General features: G+C 41.6%; 1 protein-coding gene across 7 annotated transcripts in view; it reads left to right on the forward strand.

Moving 5' to 3' along the window:
• SYTL2 (synaptotagmin like 2) overlaps positions 1-15858 on the forward strand; it is a 108129-nt gene that overhangs the window by 14737 nt on the left and 77534 nt on the right. Inside the window, exon 1 of one of the 7 annotated variants that reach the window (XM_084759781.1) lies at positions 4386-5059. The exons of the other annotated variants lie outside the window; for them this stretch is intronic. The gene's annotated coding sequence lies outside the window, so the exon portion shown is untranslated. Of the gene's footprint in view, positions 1-4385; positions 5060-15858 lie in introns of those variants that run through there. 7 annotated transcript variants of the gene reach the window in all.

The following is a 15858-nucleotide window of genomic DNA, read 5'->3' on the forward strand; positions in this document are numbered from 1 at the left end:
TACATTTAAAAAATATTTTATTTTATTTTTTCATTATGTGTGTGAATGGAGACGCACACTGGGAACAGAACTTGGGTCCGGCACTTTGTCTTCTGTAAGAACGATATAAACTCTGAACTGCTGTGCAATCTCTTCAGCCCATCAACAAACAATTCTTAACTACAAACTCAAGGTTTCGTTCCCACAGAAGCTGAAAAGAATTGATTTAGCAGGCCTGAGATTGCTTATCTGTGTAGAGGCTTGCTTGCAGTGCTGGCTGTGGGCTGGCACCTAGATGTCAGGGGGGTTCCCTCTAACCTAAATAGTAAGAGCAGCTCACCGTTTCCAGACCAGTGGCTTTTTAACCCATGGTTGTCCACCCCAACAGGGGTCACATATCAGACATCCTGTTTATCAGATATTTATACTACAACTCATAACAGTAGGAAAATCACAGTTATGAAGTAGCAACAAAATAGTTTTATGGTTGTGGAGCTGTATTAAAGAGTCACAGTATTAGAAGGCTGAAAACCGCTGTTCCAGTCTGAACAAATAACTTGTATTTTCCTTTGGGAGTCCTGAAAGTAGGTACATGTCTATGTAACCATCTCTCCAAATAATTCTGCACCGAAGCTTTAAGGAACTCTTAGTTGGCAACATTTCACACATGTTGTTGCCATTTGCTTTGTGCTCTGTGTGACTCCCCTAGTGAGGACCTTGGAAGCTCAGACCCACACTTCCCCTAATTTTACTGAATGGGCTTTGTTTTTTGCTGACTCAGCTTTGTATGCATTTGCTGTGATAGATTCATAGCCATGAGTGTGACTTGGTGTTGAAACCTGAGACTGCATTTGGCCATTCCTTCAAAATAACATGAATTGCCACAAAGTGCAGAGCCAAACTGTTTGTTATCTATTTTAATATTATCATATCACATATTTTATTTATCGTCATCATTATTTTTTTTTCCAGGCGGGGCTTTGTGGATACAAAGACTCAGAGAAATTACTGGCCCTCCTATACTGAGAAGCCCATTTCTTAACCCGTATGTCAATGGGCATAGAAGAAGTGCTTTCTAGGCTTTCATGGGGTTTTGTGATTTCATAAGACAGATAAGATTTCATCCTTTAAAAATAAATGTTAGATTTTAAAAATCCCAAACTTTGAGAATGGTGGAGTCTCTGATGATTTTTTGTTTGGCAATAAGGCAAAAAATGGAAGGGTTCAGAAACACCATACCCACCACCAAATCTGAACTGGCAGCAGCACATGTTCAGGTTATGGTGTAGCGTGAGGTAGGGCCCTGCACAAGTAGTATGCAGCCATCTGGGAAGAGCTTTGCATCAGCACAAGAGCTTTAAGTTTGTATTGAGTTGCGTAGACTATAGCCAACAATGGGGAAACAAGGAAAAGGCCACATATTCTAATATAATAATTGCATGGAGATGCACATTTTTCAGAACACATTCACAAATTCTATCATTTGACGCCAAAATATCTTTATTGGGTAGATGGCATTATCAGTTCAAAGATGAGGAAACTATGATTCAGGAAAAAATAAGCGTCTTGTCTAGATGGACTTGGTTGACTTCAGCTAGAACCGCCCAACTTTTTCCATTTCAAATTTAGATCCAGAGATGCTTACGCTCTATGATGTCTACTAAAATCCTGATGGATTCTGGCTTAAAAACATGTATCAGTCAAGCGTTGAAAATGAAAGCTATCACTGAATAAGTGAAAGCTGTAAGGCTAAGTTTCTACTCTTGCTGGGTGCCATCTTGGATACACTTTACTATAGGGAGAGAATATAGGTGGCCTTTCTGTTTTAGTACCTGGATTGGGAATTGGACAGGAAGAGAAGGGGACAAAGGATTTAGGAGGATGTGACCTGCAGTTCTGTGTTTGTGATAATTTGCTGGACAAGGTGGAAGCCTTACCCCTGGCCCTCTATAGGACCCAGGTGAGGAGGAACTGGTGGCAGGTTTGGTTGTCCACTTCACAGCATCTCAGATACTAGCAGAGTTTTAAAAGTCATAGAATTAGGGGCTGGGGAGATGGCTCAGTGGTTAAGAGCACTGTCTGCTCTTCCAGAGGTCATGAGTTCAATTCTCAGCAACCACATGGTGGCTTACAACCATCTACAGTGTGATCTGATGCCCTTTTCTGGCCTGCAAGTGCACATGCAGGCAGAGTCTGTATACATAATAATAAAATAAATCTTAAAAAAGTAGCAGAATTACATTATTAGACAAACTAAGGCCAATAATTGTCTTTAGTTTCTTCTCATTATTTCTGTATATCCACTGTGAATCCCTTGGGGACAGTTATCAGTTATATTGAGTTTCTACTCACAAAGATCTCTTTCTCTCTCCCGCACCCCCATCATGCTTGTGTCTGTGCAGCTATACCCATCCATGTGTGAAAAGCCAGACATCAATGTGGGGTGTTTCTATTATTCTCCACTTTGTTTTCTGAAACAGGGTCTCTGAATTGGACCTTACTGTTTTGACTGAATGGGCTGGCCAGCAAGCTCTGGGGAATCCTTCTGCCTCTACCTTCCCTGACCTCTATTGTGGTTACACATGGGTACCACTGCGTCTAGCCTTGTGTGGGGTTCTGGGGACCCAAACTCAGGTCCCCATGTTTGTACAACACACACTGCACCCACTGATCCATCTTTCCACCATACTAGAACTACAGGCATGAGCCACCATGCTTAGCTCTCCAACAGGTTGAATCTTACCTGGGCATCAATAAGAAGTAAAGTTTTTCTAGGGAGAAGGTTAAGCCTGACTACAGCTTGTAGAGGAGACATTCTTACTGAAGACAGCATATACCGTGTGCTTGACGAGTTTCTGTTCCCGGGTCCCACAGGACTCAAGAGTGGCACGTGTTCTTACTCTTTTTGCGTAAGAGGGGCAGTTTGGTCTCTTGTGTCTGTTGGCTTCAGAGACAGCTTATCTAAACTCATCCCTTCTTAGTAAAAGTTCATCACCTGGGGGGGGGACCACCTTATTAGGTAAAGATTTTTACATTATTGAACTCTAAGTAAAAAGAAAGCAGACCTCTCGCATTCTTGCTCCTAGTGTTAGCAATCATTAAAAAAAAAAAATCACCATATTGCACTTAAGAGACTCTGCAGCCCAGGGTACAATGGAAGAGCTGACCATGGCTATGGAAATGCTAGGCTGATGCACTTCTGTGCACAGACTAGGGACACAAAACTAAATGCCTGCAACCAAAACCCCTGGGCATGAGCCCCTTTTCCAAGAGCAGGGAAGCTCACCCTGCTAGTGTGCTCTGGCTGCAGGTGGCCGGGCTCAGCTTTTCTAGATGAGATGACAAAGCAGGAACCAGGTCTCCACCACTTCAGGGAACAGAAATGCAAACATTCTTTTGGAGGGTGGGGCTTGATCTTATTTGGGATACTGAGAACATAGCAGTATGAGTAGTCATATCAGCCAATAGTTACATAGCAAGCCTATGTTTGACTAAGTTCTTTATACATGTAAGCTCATCTAATTTTCACAGCATGATTTTACATAGATATTTTAGTAATAAAGATGCTGTCATAGGGCTTCTGTTGCTGTGATGAAACACCATGACCAAAGGTAAGCCTGGAGACGAAAGAGTTTATTGTAATTTGCTATTCTACATCACAGTCTATCACTGATGGAAGCGAGGACAGGAACTCAAACAGGGCAGGAACGTGGAGGCAGGAGCTGATGCAGAGCCCCACAGAGGAGTGTGGCTTACTGGCTTGCCCATCGTGGCTGGCTCAACCTGTTTTCTTATAGGATCCAGGACCACCAGCCTAGGGCTGCTCCCCTCACACACACAATGACCCTTCCACATCAATCATCAATCAAGAAAATGTACCACAGGTCTGCCCACAGGCCAATCGGAAGCAGGGCATTTCCTCAAGTGAGATTCCCTTCTCCAAAAGGGCTCTAACTGAACTGGTGTCAAGCTGAAATAAAACTAGTCATTGCACATTCTAAGTAATTCACCCAGAAAATAGTAGTTCTGAGATAAAGCTGTCAGGCCCACAGTGCAGCTTGTTAATGTTTTAATCACCCTGCTAAGAACCAGGACCTAGGTTTTTAAAAAATCACAGCGATGCCTTGTGCTGCTGTTATTATTGGGAGAAGCAGTGTGCAATGGCTCCACAGACAAACATACAGAGGCCAGAGGCCAGCATCAGGCTTTACTCCTTGCTTTCTACTTTGTTTGAGGCAGGGTCCTTTAGTTGTTTCATGGCTTCATACACCACATAAGTGGCCCCTGAACTTCTGGGGATTCTCTTGGCTCTGCCTCCCCTCGCCCCCTTGGAGCGCTGAACTTACAGATGCTTGCATTGTGTGGCTGGCTTTTGATTGGGTTCTGGGGATTCAAACCCTGGTCCTCATGATTTCACAGCAAGCACTTCTACCCATCGAGCCATCTCCACAGTCCTCTCTGGTCCTTTACATTTGTTTGGGTTTTTTGTTGTTGTTGTTTTTGTTTTTGTTTTTGTTTTGACTCTTTGGGAGATGGGGTTGGAGGAACTGAGACTTTTTTTTTTTTCTTCTTCTAATGAATTAGAGGAAATGCAGAATTATGATAGAAAGCATTAGCTTTTCATTTTGACATGTTTTCAGTCACACTGTACTTCTTCCTCTTCAAACCACACAGAAACGGTCTGCAGGGTTTATGTTTGTGTGGAAGGAGAATACTATGGCTAACAGCGTAGAGACACGTGCTTGCCAGACCATGGCCACAGATCTTCTGACCTTCCATTTGGTAACATAGGTTTTCACTTGTGCGGAACTAAGCTGTGTGACAGCTGGGAGATCTTTGTGGTGGAAAATGCCAATTTCTTTGCCTGTCGGAGCAACTGCCGTGACAGGAAGTGTTGGCATCGTGGCCTTGATTTCTAAAGACAGATGTATAAATTGGTATCAGCTTAAATTTCATGGATGTGATGAAAGTTTGAGATGGCTGAAATTTTTCTCTCTGCACGTCTCTGAGAAATGTTGTGACTCCAAGTCCCCAAGGAAGAAAAAGGAAACTCCTTGACTTTATAATGCAGAAAATTTTGGTAAGAGTGCTCAATTCTTTTTCTTGTGGGTGTTTGTGTTTTATAATGAAGGAGGCATAATAAAATTCAAAACTAGGATTCTTGGGTCAGGGAAACCATTAGCAAGTAATTTGCTTCTGTGATTTCTCTTATGAAATTATTTTTAGCTTTTAGTTTATTGTTTCTAGAACACTGCTTGTTTCCTAGATTGCAAGGCCCTTAATGTGATACATTCTATAGGAGCCTCATTCAGAGATATTTTGCATTAAAAAGACTACAGGTTGAACACAAATTATTGGCCCTGACATGAAGTAAAGCACAGAAGGAGAGGGAGATTTGGCTTTCATTCCCTCTACCATATGTCAGACAGTCTATACCGAACTGCTCCTAACAGCCAGTCTAGAGGACACTGTATATTGTTGAGCCCAGGGTAATCCCTAACTTGAAGATCGATTGCTCTTACTAGAGCCTACCCTGGTGTCCTGGCTTGCCTGGTGAGTTGCATTATGTTGAACAATGGCGAGTCTAACTGTCTAGAGAGCAGCAGGCGTTCCCTGGACCAGACTATTGCTATCTAACCTTTCTGTCTGATTTCCTGTGACTCATACTGGGTATACACTGTAACTTTAACACACAATCTGTCCTATAGAATTCACCAACTATATACTGTGTTTAGGTTTAATTTTTTCCACTGAACTGTCAATGTATCAAGGTTATTAATTCTACTCTGTTGCAGCTTTATCATCCTGAGAGCAACAGGTAGAATTTTCAGAGAATGGCGCTGAGATGGGTATTTTTTAGTTACAAGAAGTCGAGGGGCTGGAGGGTGGCTTAGTGGCAAGACACTGTTCTTGTCTGTAGCCCTGTGTTGGATCCCCAGTCTTTCTCCCTCCCCCAAAGAAAAGAATTGGAGAACTCGGGAGGCAGAAGCAGGTGGATCACTGTGAGTTCGAATCCAGCCTGGTTTACAAAGTGACTCTAGGACAGCCAAGGATAAACAGAGAAACCTTTTCTCAGAAAAACAAAAACAAAAACAAAACCAAAGCGGGGTGGGGGGTTGGGGGAAGAAAAAGAATTGGAGAAAGCGCTTTACTACATGCATTCCCTTACTCATGAGTTCAAAGTCTAGACATGAGTCTACATGAATTAGTTTTGGCATCTTGCTGAACACACCACTCCATTCCAGACTTAGATTTAGGCTAGAGCGAGAGAGTGAGGTGGGCATGTGGAAGGACCCCCTGTATGTATCTGAACAGCTAGTGTTGGCATGTTTAAAAGCAGCTGTTAGCTGTGTCCACAATGGACAGTGCAGCAGGAAACCAGAGATGGGAGATTAAACAGTAAAAATGTAGACATCAGAGGACTGGTCTCCCTATTGATCAGGAAAGGTAGGTAGAGATCACCGTTTCTAGCAGGGGAAGTCCAGGCGCATCAAGCCAGTGTTTGCGTGTCTGCGTGTTGGCCTGCTGTCTTGGGCTTGCACTCTGATGTTTTCAGGTATTCTTTGGCCCCAAGCCCTTAATCATCAGCCCCCATAATATGAGAAAGTCTTCCACCAAGGAAAGATTGAGAGATCTTCCTGGAATTTGTTTTTCAAGTCTAAATGATTTTCCCACTGGAGAAGTATAGGTAAGGAAGATTATTCTGGGACTCATCACAAGAATAATATTCACAGAGATTTCCTTTGTTCCCTGAGCATTTCCTCTGCTGAATGTTGTCATTTCCCACTGAAGGAATTTCTAGGCACCTTGGTCCCTTTCTGCGGTAGGATTATGATCTGGTAAGAACTGCCAGCACCCTAGGGTGCATCTCATTCCTTAAACAGGGGAGGGGAATCTTTAAAACTTGCTCTTTATCTCATCATATGGGCATGCAGAGATCACAGGATGCTCCTGGGAGCAGATGGAAATAAATGCAGATGAACTTAGCATGGCAGCAACGGTCCAGGTTTTGGCGAGGCATAGTTACAAATGGTGGAAGAAGCAACTCCTGTGTTATTACAGAGCTGGACGGGAGCCTAAAGACAATCCCACTCAGCATTTTTCATTTGATGGAATGAAGTGGGCAAGATTGAAATGCCAAGTGACCTGCTGGAATGGCGCTGGACTAGGGTCATGCTAGCTTGTCCTGTGACATATAAGACTGGACCAAGGAGAATGGCCATTTTGGTGGATCAAAATCATTTATACTGACAGCTTCTATAATGGTTCCACCAAATTCAAAATAGCATGCTTTTTAAAAAAGAGCTACACTGTTTATATTTTAATCCTAGGAGTGTCACTAATAACAGTCTTTCTCCCATAACCAAGTAAACTGACAGTGTTCCAAAATCAATTGGACATTACCAGCTCTGAATCAGTAGCCCTTACGTTTACATGCCTGGTTTTTCTAAGCTGACATTGTATTGTGCATAAAGTAGTATCAGTAATATATGCACCACTCTTAATTTTTTTCAATTTTATTACTGTGTTTATATGCATGTATGTATGACCTGTGGGCACATGTGTGTTGGTATGCAAATGCCATGAGACACATGCAAATGTCAGAGGACATTCTGCTTTCATGTGGGTTCCTGGTATTGAACTTAGGTTTTAAGGCCTGCATAGCAAATGCTGTTTCCTGCTGAGACAGATTGTTAGTCCGAGAAATCACTTTAAGAGTTTGTTTTTTTTAATTAGATGGTATATTCTTTGATGTATATATAGAGAGAGCCTAGCACATAGTAAGTATTAATAAGATCATTCAATTCCTAATTGTACTAATGAGGAGGAGAAGAAACTCATCAGGCACTACAAATTTATGATACTTCTAAAAGGCACATCCATCGTTCCTGATATTTGCAGGATGTACCACACCTACATGGATGGCATGGACATATCTTTATGTTCTATTTCCTTATGTTCTAATCCTACGTGCAGGGCATATACTTGGAATGATATCCTGAATTTTGAGTCTGTTGCTTTTATGCACATCTGCGTGCCAGGCAAGAGCATGAGGCAGAAGCAGAGCAAACAACTGTGAGTGTGCAGAATAAAGCCACAAGCTCCTCAAGGGAGCAGCCTGTGTGTGTTGAAGTCATGGACGGTTCCTTTTCTATTCTGAGCAAAGGCCAGGTGCATAATTGCAGCCCAAATGTCATTGCTTGGCCACACGAATTAATATAGTCCTTTAAAAGGAACGGACGAGGTGGAGCATGCCTGTAATCCAAGCACTTGAGGAGGCAAAGGCAGGTGGATCTCTGTGAGTTTGAGGCCAGCCTGGTCTACAAAGCGAGTTCAGGACAGCCATGGCTACACAGAGAAACCATGTCTTGAAAAACAAACAAACAAACAAACAAACAAAACCACAAAACAACAACAACAAAAAATCTTTAAAAAAAAAAAAACTGGACCCAGGACTGTGCCTTATGTTTGTCTACTTCTGCCTTGTAGATCAGCTAACATCTCCACTGCTTAGGCTCAGAGATAGCCATGTATAAAGTGTTTGTCAGAGAATTCCTCATGATCCATGACACATCAAGAACAAATATATTGTGAGACAGCTGTACACGTTGGGGAAGGGTAACCACCCTGGGGTAAGAATAGGTTAAGGCACTCCCAGTCCCAAGAGCAAACACCACCCAAGCAGAGACCATAAAGAGCTGCCCTCGCCTCCCTCTCAGTACTCCCAGTGCGTCATCCTTTCAGCTTGGTAGGCGTTTTTAACTTTTTCATTCTTTGCTGCCCATGGCCACTGCATGAATCCGTGGAGGAGATGAGCAAACCCCAAACAAGGCCTCGGGTGACATGGCTTGTGAAGAGAAGGATCCTCACAGCATCATTCTAAGCATCCTTATCATCTTTGTGTTGAACCAGCCCCTCCTGTTTATTTCTTCACCTTTCTTGCCATTTTGGTTTCGAGCCTAGAGTTTAATGGCTGAGCCACCTCTCTAGCCCTTTGTCGTTCTTTTACATTTAATTTGTCACATGACTTTTGATGTTATGGATGGGTGCAAATTTTAATTTTTGGAAGGGGGGTACTAGCCTCCACTTACAACTATGATGTGGGCGTTAGTGCCTAGTGCTATCTGTGGAAGGATAAAACCATTAACTGAGAATTAGGCGAGGTTGGTACCAGTCCCAGCAGCCTTTATATAGCAACCTTGCGAATATATTATCCTCCATTGAAATGGAAACTCGGAGGTTCAAAGATACCAATCAGCACGTCACGACACAACAAATAATTAGTGAAGCTCTCTGACTAAAGCACTGGTTCTCAACCTCCATGGTGCTGGGACCCTCATGTTGTGGTGACTCCCAACCATATGGTTATTTTGTTGTTACTTCATAACTGTAATTTCATTACTGTTATGCATCATAAAGTAAATATCTGATCTGCAGGATGCCTGGTATCTGACCCTATAAGCTGAGAACCACTGGGCTGAAGTGACATACGTTCCTGCTACTGTGCAGGCTCAGCTGAGATGGCAGTTAGCTCCGTAGAGGCTTGGAGGAAAGACAGGCACAGCTATGGCTGACCTTCTGACGTACAGAAGACTACCATAAGTGCGTTGTGACTTTATAGTTTACAAGTTTGTGATTGGGGAGTGCGCCTATCCATTTATTCAAAACAGTCCCTCCAAGTTTTAGAGTTTTGCCCTGGATCAGGGCTCCTTACATTTTTTTTTCTCTATCCATCACCCATTTTCACCAGCAAAATTTTCATGAGATTCTGAGTACATAGGGTATATAAAGTAGGTATAAAAATCAAACATTTACTTATAATAAATTATAAGAAAATTTATTTAAGAGGCAATCCTTTGGTATACATATAATATTATTTATTCAAGATGAAAGCAAATTTACATGCAAATGAGTTGTTGGATATGTTTATCCTTTATAAAGGATTGCATTTTGGATGATTATTTGATACTAAAAGATGTAACACATTTTCAACACTATTCGGGATTGACTGACATTTTAAATCTGTAAGAATTGATGTGACGATAGCTCCTCCCCCACATAGACATACATGGTGCAAATGATGGAAGTCTTTCTAGAACCATCTCAGAAACAGTTGGAAATTTTGTTGTAATCCTAACCCAAAGTTCACTGAATGATTTTTTAAAAATGAAGTTCAAGTTAGCAACTGAAGCATCAAATATGCTAACATAATACAATCCTTAGACATGTTACAGCATAGTTACATATGGAGAAGTGATGGTATGAAAATGCTGTAAATCTCTGTGTTCTATATATTATGACCTGAACATTATGTTTCTGTAAGAGTGGGAAGCTGCACTGTAGTCAAAACACTATGGTTGGTAGTGTAGAGTCTTGAGTCCGAACGGAAGTGTTTAAGACTGTTTGCTGGCCTGTAGTAGCATGACAGAATGAGCAATGCAAAGTGTGCATATTATATGTTGTATATCCAGCTGCAGTGATGTCATTTGGTTCTATGTAGCTGAGCACTGCCAGAAGCACATGGATTCACTTGCTTTGAATTTCTGGTTGTGTATTTAAAAACTTCACTGTTGCCGAACTTTCACAGCCCCCACATCCAGCCAGTTACATCACTGTATGTGGGTTACAACCCACAATTTAAGAAGCTGTGTAATTAATAAGGAGAGGAGACTCCCATAGTGGTTTGAGAGGGAGAGGGAGAGGGAGAGGGAGAGGGAGAGGGAGAGGGAGAGACGGAGACAGAGAGATGGAGATGGAGATGGAGACAGAGACAGAGAGACAGAGATAGAGAGACGAAGACAGAGAGACTGAGAGACAGAGACAGAGACAGAGACAGAGACAGAGGATAAAAATAATTGGTCCATTGGTGACTTCGGAGATAAGAGAGACTTGTGGAGAGAGGAGAGGTTTTGTGTGTGTGTTCTAAACACTGCTTGCTCCCCCATGCCCTGGAATGATGGTGCTAGTGGTGGCATAGAATTGCTTTAGGAGGTTTTAAAGTTAATCTTTTCACTTTGGGTTAACTATAGATTGCATAAGGTCAAAGAAAACAATGCAGAGAAATCTATGTACCCTTTTCTTAGCTGGCCTGTGGGCAGCTGGGGCTTCCCAGGGCCGATTAAAACTAGCCTATAAATGTGGATAACGGAGACATGCTTTCTTTACCAGCTCTGTGGACCTGCAGTATCATGGAAAGTAAAATAAATTAAAAATGATATGTAAGTGTTACTGCTTCTCCTCTTTCTCTTCCTCCTCTGGCCTCTCTCTTCTCCCTCCTTCAGTTTTCACTCTCTCTCTCATGACTTTCTGAGCCTCTTAGCAATTATCCAACCTAATCTACCTCTCTCCTGTTTTTTTGTTGTTGTTGTTGTTGTTAATTTTTAAAAGCGAGCACATAAGGTGACAGATCTCATGGCATTTTTATCCAAGTGTGTCATTATACTTTGCCCTACCTCATCCCTCTCTTTCGCTGTCCTCTCCTGCTGCCTCCATCCCTCTTGCTGGTCCTTCCATCCCCAGACTGTTCTGCTTCTGGCTTCCATGTCGCATGCATTCTTTTGTCCTCTCTTTTCCATGTTTCCCCTCTTCTGTGAGATCTCTTCCTTCCTCTCCTGTTTCTCAGATCATTAGCCCATGTGTTTATTGAATGATTTGATGTAGGATTTGTGCACATGTGCGTGTGTGCGCATGCGCACGTGCGCGTGTGCATCCATTTATGTTAAATATTTGGAATTTATTCTGTTTTGTAGGCATCTCCCATATTGTAGCTTCTCTCTTCCCTTTACCAGTTTCATCCTTTGCTCTGCTGAAGGCTTTCCCATTTGTTAGTATTTGAGGTCATTTCTATCAGAGACCTTTTCAGGAAGACTTTGCCTATTGTCCGTATCTTGAAATATTTTCCTTATCTTTTCCTCTTGCTTTTCAAACACATTGAGGTATTTGCTTTACTTTTAATTAAGCTTTGTGCAGGCTAAGAGATACAGATTGTTTCATTCTTCTACATCTGAATATCCAGTTTCTTCCACAGCACTTGTTGAAGAAGCTGCCTCTTTTTCCAATGTGTATTTTTGAAAACTTCGTTGAAAATTAGATGGCTGTAGTTGTAGTTTACTTCTGGGTCTTGATCTACATGTCTTTTTTTTTTTTTTTTTGGTGCCAGTATCATGTCCTCTTTGTCACTGTCACAGTTAGGGTTACTGTTGCTGTGATGAAACACGATGACCAAAGCAACTTGGGGAGGAAACAGTTTATTTGGCTTATATTTTCACCTCACAGTTCATCATCCAAGGAAGTCAGGACAGGGACTCAAGCAGGGCAGGTATGTGAGGGCAGGAGCTGATGCAGAGGCCGTGGCAGGGTGCTGTTTCCTGGCTTGCTCATTATGGCTTGCTCATCCTGCTTTCTTATAGAACCCAGGACCACCAACCTAGAGATGGCCACACCCACAATGAGCTGGGCCTGCCTCTATCAATCACTAATTAAGAAAATACCACACAGCTAGATCTTATGGAGGCATTTTTCTCATTTGAAGTTCCCTCCTTTGAGATAACTCTAGTTTGTGTCAAGTTGCCATAAAACTAGCCAGGACAATCATTATATAACCCTGGAAAATAATTTCAGGTCAGACATTGTGATTCCCCGAGCATAGCTCCTTTTTGCTTTGTGTTGCTTTGGCTTTGTGGTTTGTGTGTGTGTGTGTGTGTGTGTGTGTGTGTGTGTGTGTGTGTGTGTGTGTGTGTGTGTGTGTGTTCTGCGTGAACTTTAGAATTCTTTTTCCTACTTCTGCAAAGAATGTTATTGGAATTTGGATGGGTTTTCAATGAATTGGAAGACGGCATTTAGTAAGACAACCGCTTTTACAGCATTAATTTGGGCAATCCACGAGCATGGGGGCTCTTTCCACTTTATAGCATATGTTCCAATTTCTATTCTCAGCATCTTAAAGTTTTGCCTCTTCTGTTAGGAGTATCAGGTATGTTATTTGTTCCAAAGCTGTTGTGAATGGGTGTGCTTTCCTGCTGTATTCTGAGCCAGTGTGTTACTGTGTAGGAAAGCAGCTGCTTTTTATATGTCGAGCTCATATCCTGTTAGGTTGCTGAATTTGCCTCTGACATTAAGAATCTTCTGGTGGAGTTTTTAAAGTACAGTATCACTGTCCACATATTTTGATAATTTGACTTATTTCTTCCTTATCTATATACCTTTAGTCCTCCCTCCATTTTATTGTTTTAAAACTTGGAGCACCATATGGACTATACAGTAAAATTTCAAGGGAAATATATATGTGTGTCATGTTAAGGTATATTCTTTTTTTATTCCTATTTTTTTCAATTTTTAAATCATGAAGAGTATGCTGAATTATATTTATTGAGTCACATATTTCTATGCTTCTAATGTACATACATTTAATAAATAAACATGCAATAATACTTATCCAATAAGTATATCCAATGACATATTTCCCTTGTATTAGAGGCCAGCCAATATTTAGAGACAATTATAATTGCGGTTTCTAAATTTGAGGTGAAAAAGTATTATAGTCCCAACAATCTTGATTTCTTTTGGTTATTTTACTGTAAATGTACGTATGAACCAAGGACTAACAAAAGGTACAACCCATCCTATTTGCATATATATGCATATTTACATATATATGACAAAAATCAGTGGAACAGAATCTATGTCTTTAGACAATATTTTCCCCTCGTGTCTGTCACTTTCTTATTCCTTTGTGCAAGATGGTCAAAAGGCTTTCTTTCCTCTTGGTGGCTTTGGCTCCCTAATGGCGGAATCAGGCAGGAGGAATCTGAGGCATTCTGTGGTTCCGCAGCCTGAACACTCGGGCTTTATTTTCATACCATTGTATTGCACCATCTCCACTATTAAACTTTTGCAAACTGCAGTCTCAGTTGATGAGTTCATCAAGCACTTTTACTGGGGAAATGTTTCTTCTCTCCCTTAGAGATGGTCTTTGAATAAAGGCGAGAATTCTCCTTTGGTTTATGAGGGGAATTTCCAAGCTGGGATGGTGCTGTGTTCCTACAAACCCAGTGCTGTGACTTAGAAGGATACCTAGCCTTGGACACATGGTAACAGTCTGTCTCAGTATTTTTTGTTATCTTATTGATGGTATCTGCTGTGCAACCCATAGATTTTGTGGCTAACCAGGGTCCATCTTGTAGTTGACGAAAGCTCCTAGACACTCTATTCCTTGGGATTTTTGAGAATTCCAGTCAAACTTAGGGAAAGACTGTGAGCTAGGCAGAGAAGGAGCCATGGTTGTATTTAGTAATGCAACCGGGTTTACAGTATTAATTTGGGCAATCCACAAGTGTGGGGGTAAATACTAAAAAGAGCCAAAATCCATAAAGGTTACTAATAAAAGGTGAAGAGGAGCCGAGGACTAACAAAAGGGACAATCGACCCCCATCTGTGCACTGTGACACTTCTGCTGAAGAAGACAGTGTGGCTTGGAGGTCAAGAGTGTGTACACTGAAGCTGGACGGACTATACTTTTCTACATGCTTGATGTATCGCGTTGTGAGAGATCCAAGTGGTCATGGGCAGAAAGCGCTTAGAACAGTGCCTGGCACATCCTAAGTGCTATGCAAGCCTTTGATAGCCTTATTGTCATTAATTAATATTAATTACTAATGCCAAGTTTTCTACTTATCATCAAGAACATTGTTGTAAGAGTATGAAAAAAAGCAATGCATTTTCCTAGTCTCTTCTCAGCATAACACAAAATACTTTTGTGACCCAGATCACAGTGAGGCTAAGCAATCAGTTCTCCCAGACATGGAGCACCCTCTCCTTCAGTGCTTTGTCTGTGGGGAGGCAGCATCGGATCCCACAGCTTTGGGAGGAGAGAGGCTCTACAAGATTGCCTTCACTTCAGATGTTATCTGTGAATAATAATTGTTACACTTCTATTGACTATAAAGTGGGGTTCCTGCTGCTTCCTGCTTGGTCTTGACTGAAGTGTTAGTGGACTTCACAGAACTCTGAACGGCCTATATGTTAAAGAAACAGTGATCCTTTGGGGCCATTTAATTTAGATAGAAACCACCCCACTCTTTGGAAGACTAAGCCCTATAAAAGAATGACCATGTTAAATTTCTGCAAACTTTGGGTGGCTTTCCTCTGTGTTTGAAATGAATGTGTTAGGCTCATGCATTACTATTGCATGGTTTATTGTAGCCCAGCTCTGCCATGTCTTGAATTGTGTTCTTTCTCCAGTCTGAGCCAGAGTGCCCGTTGCTGGAAGGTTGCTAGGAGAGAGGTCATCTTTTTCAATGATGTCATTTGTGATGAGGAGCCAGAAGCTTCTGAAAGTTAAACTTGGCTTTGGTTTTGTATTACACACCAGTGTCCTGCAATTGTACCCAGTGGGTGTCACAAAGCGTGTTGTCCTGTGGATAGACTTGTCCATTGCCCCACCCCCCATTCACCAAAAAACTAGTTACAGATAACATTGTTTTAGCAGAATATTTTGTTTGCTGTTATTGCTTGGACAAATTTTTTTAAAGGTACTTGACTCACATATTTGAAATTTTTCAAATGAGAACTTGAAATTGTATCATGGAGCTTTGTGAATAGTAGCATATACATACACACACATACATACACATGTACACACACACACATACACACACACACACACACACACGCATACATGCACACACATACACACACACACACACACACACACACACACACACACACACACACACACTGGAATGGCCATAAGCATTATGGCCTTCAGTAAAAGGAGCATGGTAATAACTCTCACCTTGTGGTGTTGATTACAGCTTGGATGAACTATCTGTACAAGTATGGGAGATCTTCATCAAAGTAACAGTGACCTCACATATAATC

This window comes from Acomys minous (assembly GCF_964271855.1).
Source record: "Acomys minous genome assembly, chromosome: 2".
Lineage (NCBI taxonomy): Eukaryota > Metazoa > Chordata > Mammalia > Rodentia > Muridae > Acomys > Acomys minous.